Source organism: Bidens hawaiensis, unplaced genomic scaffold (assembly GCF_021521415.1).
Source record: "Bidens hawaiensis isolate Kalapana, Puna unplaced genomic scaffold, B.hawaiensis_p1.1 tig00057905_1, whole genome shotgun sequence".
Classification (NCBI taxonomy): domain Eukaryota; kingdom Viridiplantae; phylum Streptophyta; class Magnoliopsida; order Asterales; family Asteraceae; genus Bidens; species Bidens hawaiensis.
The window spans coordinates 36170-46340 of record NW_027500452.1 but is presented as its reverse complement, the minus strand read 5'-3'; the positions used below and the strand labels follow the sequence as shown (position 1 = coordinate 46340).

The following is a 10171-nucleotide window of genomic DNA, read 5'->3' as shown; positions in this document are numbered from 1 at the left end:
TTTCATGTGATTTTAAATTAAGTATGTTTAATGCGGTGATTTTATTTGTATAAGAACATTAGCCACTTTTTGAATATTTCATGTGTTTAAAAATTCGGATTTAACAATTTTTTCAAATGCAATTTAAAATAGGACCATTATACCATTTTCTCCTTCCGCTCAAGTTTTAGGGTAAGGCTGTGTGATGGAGGGTTACAAAATAAGGGGATTTTAACACGTGACGCCACATCAGTAGAGGCGTGATTTTTATTTTATGAGTGTAGTGTTGTTGCTCTATTACATTGCCATGCCATTTTTTTATTTTCTTTTTATAATTAAAACAAATAAAAACTCATTTAAGTATATAAATAAAAAAATACATTAAAATTAAAAAAAGAAATACAAAAAAAACTAAAATTGCTTTCATAGATTATAAACTTCGTGTATTTTTTGTAATCGTCGTTCTTCCAATAGTGCCGCCTCTTCGGTAAGCCCCTTTGAGATGGGGTAATCGTGGTCTCGTTCCATTTGCCGCAATTCATATACATCGGTAACACGATCATTGTCGTCGGTGCTAGCATGGAGAGTAGCGAAACGTTCCATGTTTTGGGTATCGAAACAACCGAACATATCGTTTAGTCGGTCCAATTCTTTGCGGGTCCCCACATCGGCTCGTGTCGGCGGCGAACCCTCCACATTCATTCCATTCTTTTTTTTATTCCTCTCCTAGGGGGTTGAGGCAACTCTTGTACGTCTTCATCCCCTAATTAACCTTGTCTTCCTCGTCTTCATCAACGAGGTGGAAGTTATGAGCATCGGAGGGTGTTGCACGTGTTCTCGGATTTCAGAGACGAGGTCTTCGGCCGTTTTGGAGCTCTGGACGATGCGCCGGATCGTTGAGCGACTGTAACGGTGGGTTCCCCTTTCCATTTTGGGCAAACCCTAAGTCTCTCCCAAGAAGTTAAATACTTAAATGTATTCCCTTGCCGCCCTTCCTGTTGCCCTTGAGTTCGATAGTCGGTGAACGCTTGAGCTTGGATGTTGGCGTCGTTTTTGCCGCCACCCCAACCTGTTTGCTTCACTCGGTTGTATATCCCACTATATTTTTGGCAATCGGCGTTTATGACCTTCCAATGGGCTTGAACCTCTTCTTTACCCCAGTAATAAGCCGGTTTGCCCTAGATCTGGACCCAGGCTTCATAGATTTTCATCCAAAATATTCCGGGTGGATTGAAAGTTTGTTATAATTAAAATTATTTTTACAATTAATATTAATTTTAAATAAATACTAAATAAAATTAAGTAAATACTTATTATTAATAACTTACAAACTTCGAGATCCTCCGAAATGGTGATCCAAGCTCGTGTGAGAGCTAGTTCCTCCTCCGCCGTCCACAGTATGTAGTCACGTGGCGTCACCGGTTCCCCTGGTTACTTCTTTTTGTGTTTATGGCCCCCTTCGGGTTGAACTGGAGGCCCGCGCCGATTGAGTCTTTAGCCCCATCTCCAGCTCCGGGTGGCTAGACCCTAACACCGGCATGGGGTTTTGGGGGTTAAGCAAGTTGGCGTACATGCTTAACTTTGGGTCATGAAAAGGAAATGGCTAGTTTAGGTTCGGTTGGTTTTCGGTGTTCGGGAAGTTGGTTTGTCGGTTTTGTAGAGTAAGGTGTTGCAAGAAACTGAGTCATGAATAGTTTAGGTTCGGTTGTTTTCAGGTGTTCAGGGATTTGGTTTGTAGGTTTTGTGAAGTATGGTGTTGCCGAAACCGAGATATGGATGGTTCGGGTTGTTTCTTGGATTCATTTTCATAGTCATTTTTTGGCAAAGAGGTGTGATATTTTTGTTTGAAAGATTGGAAATGTTGGAGATGAAGTATGTATTTTTTGTTGGAGAAGATGGTGTGTGTGTGTATGTAGGGGTGAGTTAATGTACAATAATCGTTTAGCGTATATTATGTACACGAAAAACGTTCAAGGTTAAAAATACAAAAACATTCAAGCAAAAATCCAAAGCCTAAAACATTCAACGTTAAAGCCTAAAACGTTCAGACTTAAAGCCTAAAACGTTCAGGCTTAAAACCTAAAATGTTCAGCTTATAATCTAATATTTTCAAAGGTTAAAACCCATCACTCAAAGTCAAAATTTATCGATAAAAGCTTCAAATTGATGATTAATTGGATCGATTTCAAAGATTAATTGATCAATTGGCTTCAATTACAAATTTATTTCTTATCAAAAGCTAAACAAACCTGTGACCAAAAATTAGGCGACAGTGTATCACGACGGTGGATGGTGATTTCGATGGTGGACAGAATCGTTGGACGGTGACGGATTGCTAAACAGTTATGGTGAAGGTGGACGAATATATATATATATATATATATATATATATATATATATATATATATTGGCATTGGATCCGATACATTAATCCTTTATCATACAATAGGTACGCGACACTTTGGTACGTCGATTTTCAATAGCCGCGCTAACCCTAAAATCACAATCACATGAGCCGGTCTTGGTCTACCTCTGCTCCCATCGATTCTGTCCACCTTCACCATAACCGTTCAGCAATTCGTCACCGTCCAACGATTCCGTCCACCGTCGAAACCAACATCCACCATCTTGATACACTGTCGCCTATTGTTGTTCCTAGGTTTGTTTAGCTTTTGATAAGAAATGAATTTGTAAATAAAGTCGATTGATTAATTAATCTTTAAAATTTATCTAATTAATCATCAATTTGAAACTTAAATCGATCAATTTTGACTTTGAATAATGGGTTTTAACCTTTGAAAATATCAGGGCCGTAACGTTTTAGGGTTTAAGCTTGAACATTTTAGAGTTTAAGCCTTAACGTTTTAGGCTTTAACCTTAAACGTTTTAGGCTTCGGATTTTGGCTTGAACGGTTTTCGCGTCGTAATGTGCATTAAGCGATTATTGTACGCTAACTCACCCCTACATATATATATATATATATATATATAGGAGAAGTATAGTTTGAAAACCCTCTTGAGTTGAGAAAACCCGTGAAAACCCTATGTAACATCGTTTTTTTTGTAACACGTAATATATGTTATTAAATTTAATACAAAACATCGAAAACATAAAAAAATGTTTTGCTATTTTTTTTACATTTTTTTAGTAATTTATATATATGTTTTCAGAAGAGAGAAAGTGTAAGAAAACTTTAACATTTTTTATTAACTTAAATTTTGTACCACAAGATTTAATCTTTAATTAAAAACATGTGGTTGAGAATGGGTTTTTAGAGTTTTTATAACTTAAGTGGGTTTTTATTCTAACCTAACCCATATATATATATATATATAGGGGAGATTTCAAATGAGAACCCCTTTGAGTTTTAAGAACTCGAAAGAACTCAGTGTAACGATTCTTTTTTGCGAATTTTTTTTACACATGCGTAATATATGTAAGGTACATAAACGTAAAAAAATTACAGAATTTTTTACACACCGAGCCGACATTTTACACATGTGTAATGGACGTAAAAGTTAGTGTAACCACTTACATCTTTATTCTCTCTCCTACCTTGAATTTTTTGTCAGATTTAATCTCAATCATATATTCCAATTCACCTAATTAAATGTGTGACCTAGAATTGAGTTCTTAAGTTCTTACAACTCAACATGGTTCTCAAAAGATCCCTCCCTTATATATATATACATATGTGTATATATATATATATGAATAGTGTTTAGATTTTTTTTTTGTTTTGACCGTTGGTAAACGGTCATTTTCTTTTTTTATTATTATTATGCATCATCCAAACGACAAATCTATGTTCACCGCCCACTTATCGCCCCACATATCCACACCGGGGGGGGATGCGGTTGGCGATGAAATTCACCTAAAAAAACACCACTCATCACCCCCATTACGTATAGCCTAACTGTCTAAGAGGGGTGGTCACTCAAGATACCCCGCATCCTCACTAATCCCATAATACTCATGCCATTTACCTCATATGGAAAAACATGAACCCACTTCTACGTTTCTTTTCCATCCCAAGCCTAGCTTTAACTTTTGTATTTCTCCATTGGAAAGGAGCTGATAGGGAGAGAGCAAGAGGAAGAGGGCGACAAATGCCCTAGGTTATCAGAGGCGATGTCTCATCGGAGATAGGCGTAACTCATTCCCCTTTGAATCATTTGTTAAGCAACCGGTGGTTGAACCGGAGAACCGGTGTAATTAACGGTTGGGTCGGCCTTCTCTTCAATGCTCCGACAACCGTTTCAGGTTCCCATGAGCTTCTCAGTTTTTGATGAGATCTGCATACAATGGCCGCCACCATATCCGTTAATTCTATACATATATGAGTCATACTAGTTTGAGACCCGTCTATTACATGGGTAGTTCTTGAAAATACAAGATTTAATAAATAATCGATATACAAGAAATAATAAACATATTAAACACTATTAATACATTGTCGTTGTACAATAGTCTTTAAAACAGTTTTAAAGTAAAAGATTATTATAAATATCAAATATTTGAAAAAAATAGGAAGTACATATTAAATTAACAAATTTTGAAGCATAAATTTTAAGAATAGTAAATATTATTTTACTGTTATAAATTTGTTAAAAATTGTGAGGTTTAATATGGGAGTGGCAAGTGACAAAACTTATAGTTTTTTATTAGAGAGTATAGATTCCCATGAATGAGAAGAATTGATAGCAATAAAGTGAAAACTTACCACCAAATGAAAACCGTTATACAGAAATGGGAAATTATGATTTTTAAGAATCCAATTTAGAAACAAAAGGGACGAACGACTGTAACATGTAGTGGATTTTAACATAATTCTTTTGGGATGGGCTTTTTAAGGACATAAGTGATGGGAAATGCATTAAAGGGCTTAAGTAACTTGTTTAGAATGGGGACGTTACGATTTGTTTTTGTATCTGTGTTTTGGTATTCGTGTTTGTTTGCAAACTACCACACACAACGCACTTGTTGTGTTGAAATGATAATCGTTACGCTGTGTTTGTACTTCCGTGTTTTGATATTCTGGTCTGCTGTCAAGTTCCCCGGGCAACGCGCGTGGAGAACATCTAGTTAATTTGATAGGAAAGTGCAATATCGCAAACACATTATGTGAAAAGTGACTTTTTTAGATTGCTAATTGACAAAAGTACCCCTCAACAATCATCTTTCTCATATAAAAAAACCCGGTTCGATCTTTTCCATGGCCACGCCATTTTGAAGAAGAATATTTTTTTTTAATATTGATGACTCCAAGATAAGCAAATATAGTTTTTAAAAGATTGGGTTTTGCAATTCAAAAAGAGGTAGCGGCGCAGCTTGTTGCCCGCTTGCCTTCTGTTTCGATGTAATCTAAACATTTACAATAATTGAAAACGATTATTTGTCTAAAAAAAAAATAATGGTCCAACGGTTAGTTTCCTACTTTAAGGCTCTTTTTTGCATCTGGTAGTAGCACCCGTTTATGGTACCCGATTTCACACACCACCACCGGCAGTGCTCGACTAAGGGGTATGACACCCAATTTCACTTTGCCGAGAATACCCCTCTCGCCTTAATAAAATATTATAAATGGCAATATTATACCAAATTATAACGAGATATATAAAATTATTTGAGTTTTATGAACTCAATTTATGCTCAAACAAGCAAAGCTCTTCTTGATTGGCTTACAAGAGAGTACATGAGAGATGGATATCTAGTACAGTGTTGTACGAATTTGGCTTTCTCAAAGAAAGTAACGAATCAAGACTTTCAATGACAAGATATAAACGACTGTAAAACGCCATCTTTTTTGCGAACAAGTAATATTCGAAGTCAATACCTATAAATAGTTGGTTTAAACTATACAGCTTGAAGTGCAAGACTGTCTAAGAACATTTTCCTTCCCTTTCATCTGAAGTCAAAAAAACACCTCAAAAGATTCAAATGGGTTGTAGATGCTAAAGTAAAGAAAGCCCCCAATAACTGTCAATTATCTTTTTTTCGATTATGATATGCAAATTCATGGTAATATTAACTATATTTGCTGATCTTGGAGTTATAACATTACTATGCATGACCAACAAATATAGTTTTTAAAAGATTGGGTTTTGCGATTCAAAAAGAGGTAGCGGCGCAGCTTGTTGCCCGCTTGCCTTCTGTTTCGATGTAATCCAATACATTTTTGTACCTTTATTTCACATAATTAATAATAAAACATCATATTAACTTGTATACTTACCCGTTTGAACAAGTTAAAACAAATTCAAACTTGATGAATTAAGGAAAATTTTAACACGGGACTTATTGAAAATGAATCCGACTTAGTGCATCAAATTCAAAAGTCTTCCAATTCATAGGTATATTAAGATGTTAGATGGATACAACATCCCGAGTCGCCTTTACTAAAAAGTCTCAATTGTCACAATCTAACAAAGTAACAAAAGTATATCAATCATTGTCGCCCAACCATCAACTAATAACGCACCAAAACAAGTCAAGAATACTTTCCATCTTTAACAACCCACCCATTTAACACGGCTTTTATTTATTTATATGTCACAAAGTCGATAAAAGAAAACATGACAAGACGCAACCATTTCACTGTCTATGCCAAATGGTAATCATAACAAGATTGAAAACCAAAAACCAACCGAAGGACACAAATTCATCAACCAATAATGCAACAAATGAAGTCAAAACTGCTTTATGTGTTACCAACCCACTCAATTCATTGCACAAACATTTCAACATCTGAAACCATTATGCCAGTATCCACTTACAAACATCAAAACAACAACTATAATATATTTAAGATAAACATAAGTATACATATAATATTATAATAATATATGTTATATCATTGGCCCCACAACCCCTACCCCCAAAATATAAAAACTTAAAAGACTCATTCCACTATAAATAACTTTATAATCACCTAGTCATCCCCCACTCGTCTCACCAAATGACACAAAAAGGTACAACATATGAAGCAAATGTTTGACATCTTTCCTTGAATCTTGGGACTTTCCATTATTATTCTTATAAAACATTATGAGTGGTGGAAAAAGATAAAGGCAAATATGATTATGATGATGCTACTTTCAACTAATAACATTAACCATTGGTGATTGCATTTGCACATTTGCATCTAGGGCTGGGGCTAAAACTAGAATTGGAAGTTTTTAGGGAATGCTATTTTTACGGTTTATAAAGGGGGTTCGGATTCGGGTTTGACAATCGAGGTTGAATCTGGTGGTTGTGTGATAAATAGCGGATGCGAGTGATATTGGCATGATGCAAAGGGCTTTAGATTGAAGAAATTGCATTGCGGCACCTACATTTTCTTCCATTAACTTGGCTACCTGTCGTTCGGTGCCATCGTTTGACCATTTTTCCCATGCGGGTTGGTTTCTTCCTCCTTCACCGCCTTCCTCCTGGTCAAAAACCCAACCCGTTTTGGCATGCCACTTATGTAAACTTATATTCTAATAAAGAGTTTTCGTATTCATATCTAACATACAAATTTGTTTATGAAACTGAAAGAAATGTACAAGAAAGAACTGTTGGCGGGTCAACCGGTCAACCCAACTTGTTTTGACCCGTTACCCAATGTCTATGACCTGCCTTTTTTGCCATATGTATAAATTAATTTGTTAAATAATGAGTAGTCTATGTTAAATTGCTAATGCAAGTTCTTTGTAACCATGTTTAGTATATATTTGTTATTTTATGAAATTAAGCAAATGCTTCCGGGCCAACCGAACTCGTTTTGACCCGTCATCCAATTTGTCTACCCGCCCATTTTGCCACATGTAATAACTAATTTGCGAAAATAGTAATAGTTTTTTGCAACCATATTTAATACAATGTTAGCTATGAAATTAAAGAAATGTTGGCGGGCCAACTTAACTTGTTTTGACCCGTTACCCGATTGTTGCCCCGCACAATTTACCACCTATACCAAAGATCAAAAAGAATGTTACCTCAACAGAGGATATAGGGATATCAGTGACAAGTGGCGCTACAGCGCTGGCTCCACCCAATCTACTCATACTCAATACCTTCAAGATACAAAAATAGTAAATAAATAAATAAATAACCACATGCATGAAAGTGTATAATACAAGTAATTATTTGAGTAATGATATATGCATAATCATTTACAAGTCATCAGAAACCACATCCAACAGTAATGGCCATCAATATGATGCAAAACATTGAACTTGAAAAAGTCATTTCATATATCAAAATCTTCTTTTAGAATAATTGAGATTTTGCACATTGGAGCTAATCATAATGTTTCCTTAGGTATGGCTGAAATTCATCCAACCCATTAATATTTATACATGCACACGCATGTACTTTATATACATATCCAAATACCTAATCCACCACTAATTCAAATTGATTAAAACATAATTAGCAATAAGTAAACAGATAATGATCTTATTAAAAGCATGTTTATTTATCTTACCTTAACTTGCAGCCTCAAAAACTTCACATAGTCCACAATTTCATCAAGCATTGCAGCTCTATCTGTCTGGACACAAACAAGACATTGCAACTATATAAACACAAAGAATGCATAATATATTTACATATACATGTACATATGTATATATCTCACCTTATTGACACTAGGAACCAGTTCTTGTAAAGCTCTAATTCTCTCTGCTATTCTTTCACGGCGAAGCTGTTTCAAGAAACAATTTTTTAAAAACTTGAAGCGTGACGCTACAAATAATAACTTATAAATAAACTATAACTGCAACTAATTTGTATCAACTAGAACTACAACAACACATGTCTAACAAGATATAGCATGATATTAAAGAAAAACTACTAATAAAAAATACCCTCTCAGCAATGCTGTGCGGGTCCGTGGCCTGCCCTCGCCTGGCCCTGACTCGTGTGGGTCGAACTGCAGGCGGATTTGGAGGTGGTTGGACCGTGTTAGCCATGGGCTGAGCCTGGAAACCCTAAAATAGTCAAATAATACTGTCAATTCATGAACTTGCAATCAAGAAACCATATATAATATAAAAAACACAACTGGTGACCAGGTTTTAGGGTTTATCGAAAAGTCTTGGATATAAAACACAAATTAGGCATTGATTTACGGGGAAAAAGTCCAAGTATTTAAATTGCAATGTCACTATTAAGTCAAATTACTTGTCAAGCATGTTGAATATAAAAACTATGAATAAAAAGCCGGAATGAATATCATCCCCTGCTTTTCTTTTAGTGTAAAAGATGACAAAACCCGACGATCCACATGCATATATTCGGTATGTGAAAGAACAACTTTTCATATGATTCTACAGGAACGGTGAGGGAACAAACTAACCGAACAAAATTTTTATAAAAATTGATTGATTACCAAAAAAAGATTTTTCTAAATCTTGATAGGGAAAAACTATATATGTTCATATAACAGGGGCCAGTAAATAACCAACTTTACCAAACCATAACCGAATTAACCGAAACGAACAATTAACCGAATTAACCCAAAACCCAAATTGAATTAACCGAACCATAACCAAATTAACCGAACCGAGCGAGCAAAGCCTACCGCGGCAGAGACTCGGCTGTCAACGACGTCATCCCGGAAGCGTTTACCGCTACCCGAAGCATCATCCATCTTCAGAAACCCTCCTCCCTTCCCATGCTCCAAACTCAACCCTAACGGAAAATGAAACCCTCCGCCGCCGACGCCGCCGGTCAGATGATGATGGCCGGAGCCGTCTCCGGCGGAGCTCAATTGCAAGATCATCGAGTTAGCAGCAGCATTTCCCGCCAAACCACCTTCGTTTCCCGCCAAATTGGGGTCATTTGCAACTGAAGGATAAGCTGGAAACGCTAGGATTTGCTCGAAGAAATCGTCGGAAGGATTGCTGTTCGCCATGTATTGTATTGATTGATTCAAGAACTAAGCTTTCTACAGAAGCATCGATTGTTGTTAAATGGTGTGAAAATTGGTGGATTTAGAAGATATATAGAGACTGAGAGTGAGTGAGCGAAGAAGCTTTATTTGTAATAAAGTTTTTTTTACTGTGTGTGTGTGTGAGAGAGAGAGAGAGAGAGAGAGAGAGTGGAGGTTTTTCTTTTTCTTCTTCGTATTTTCTGCAAAGCTTGAAAGTTGAAAGTAATGTTGGTCGGTTTAAAATGGTGCTTCTTTTTCTACTAATTTACGAA

General features: G+C 36.0%; 1 pseudogene across 1 annotated transcript; it reads right to left on the bottom strand.

The window, feature by feature from the left end:
• Window positions 1-6961: 6961 nt before the first annotated feature.
• LOC143602106 (transcription factor UNE12-like) lies at window positions 6962-9881 on the bottom strand (annotated as a pseudogene). Its single transcript, XR_013147773.1, has 6 exons — window positions 9549-9881; window positions 8833-8955; window positions 8604-8669; window positions 8451-8516; window positions 7960-8037; window positions 6962-7410 (listed from the first exon to the last, which is right to left on the bottom strand). The product of XR_013147773.1 is annotated as a transcription factor UNE12-like (transcript).
• Window positions 9882-10171: the final 290 nt, after the last annotated feature.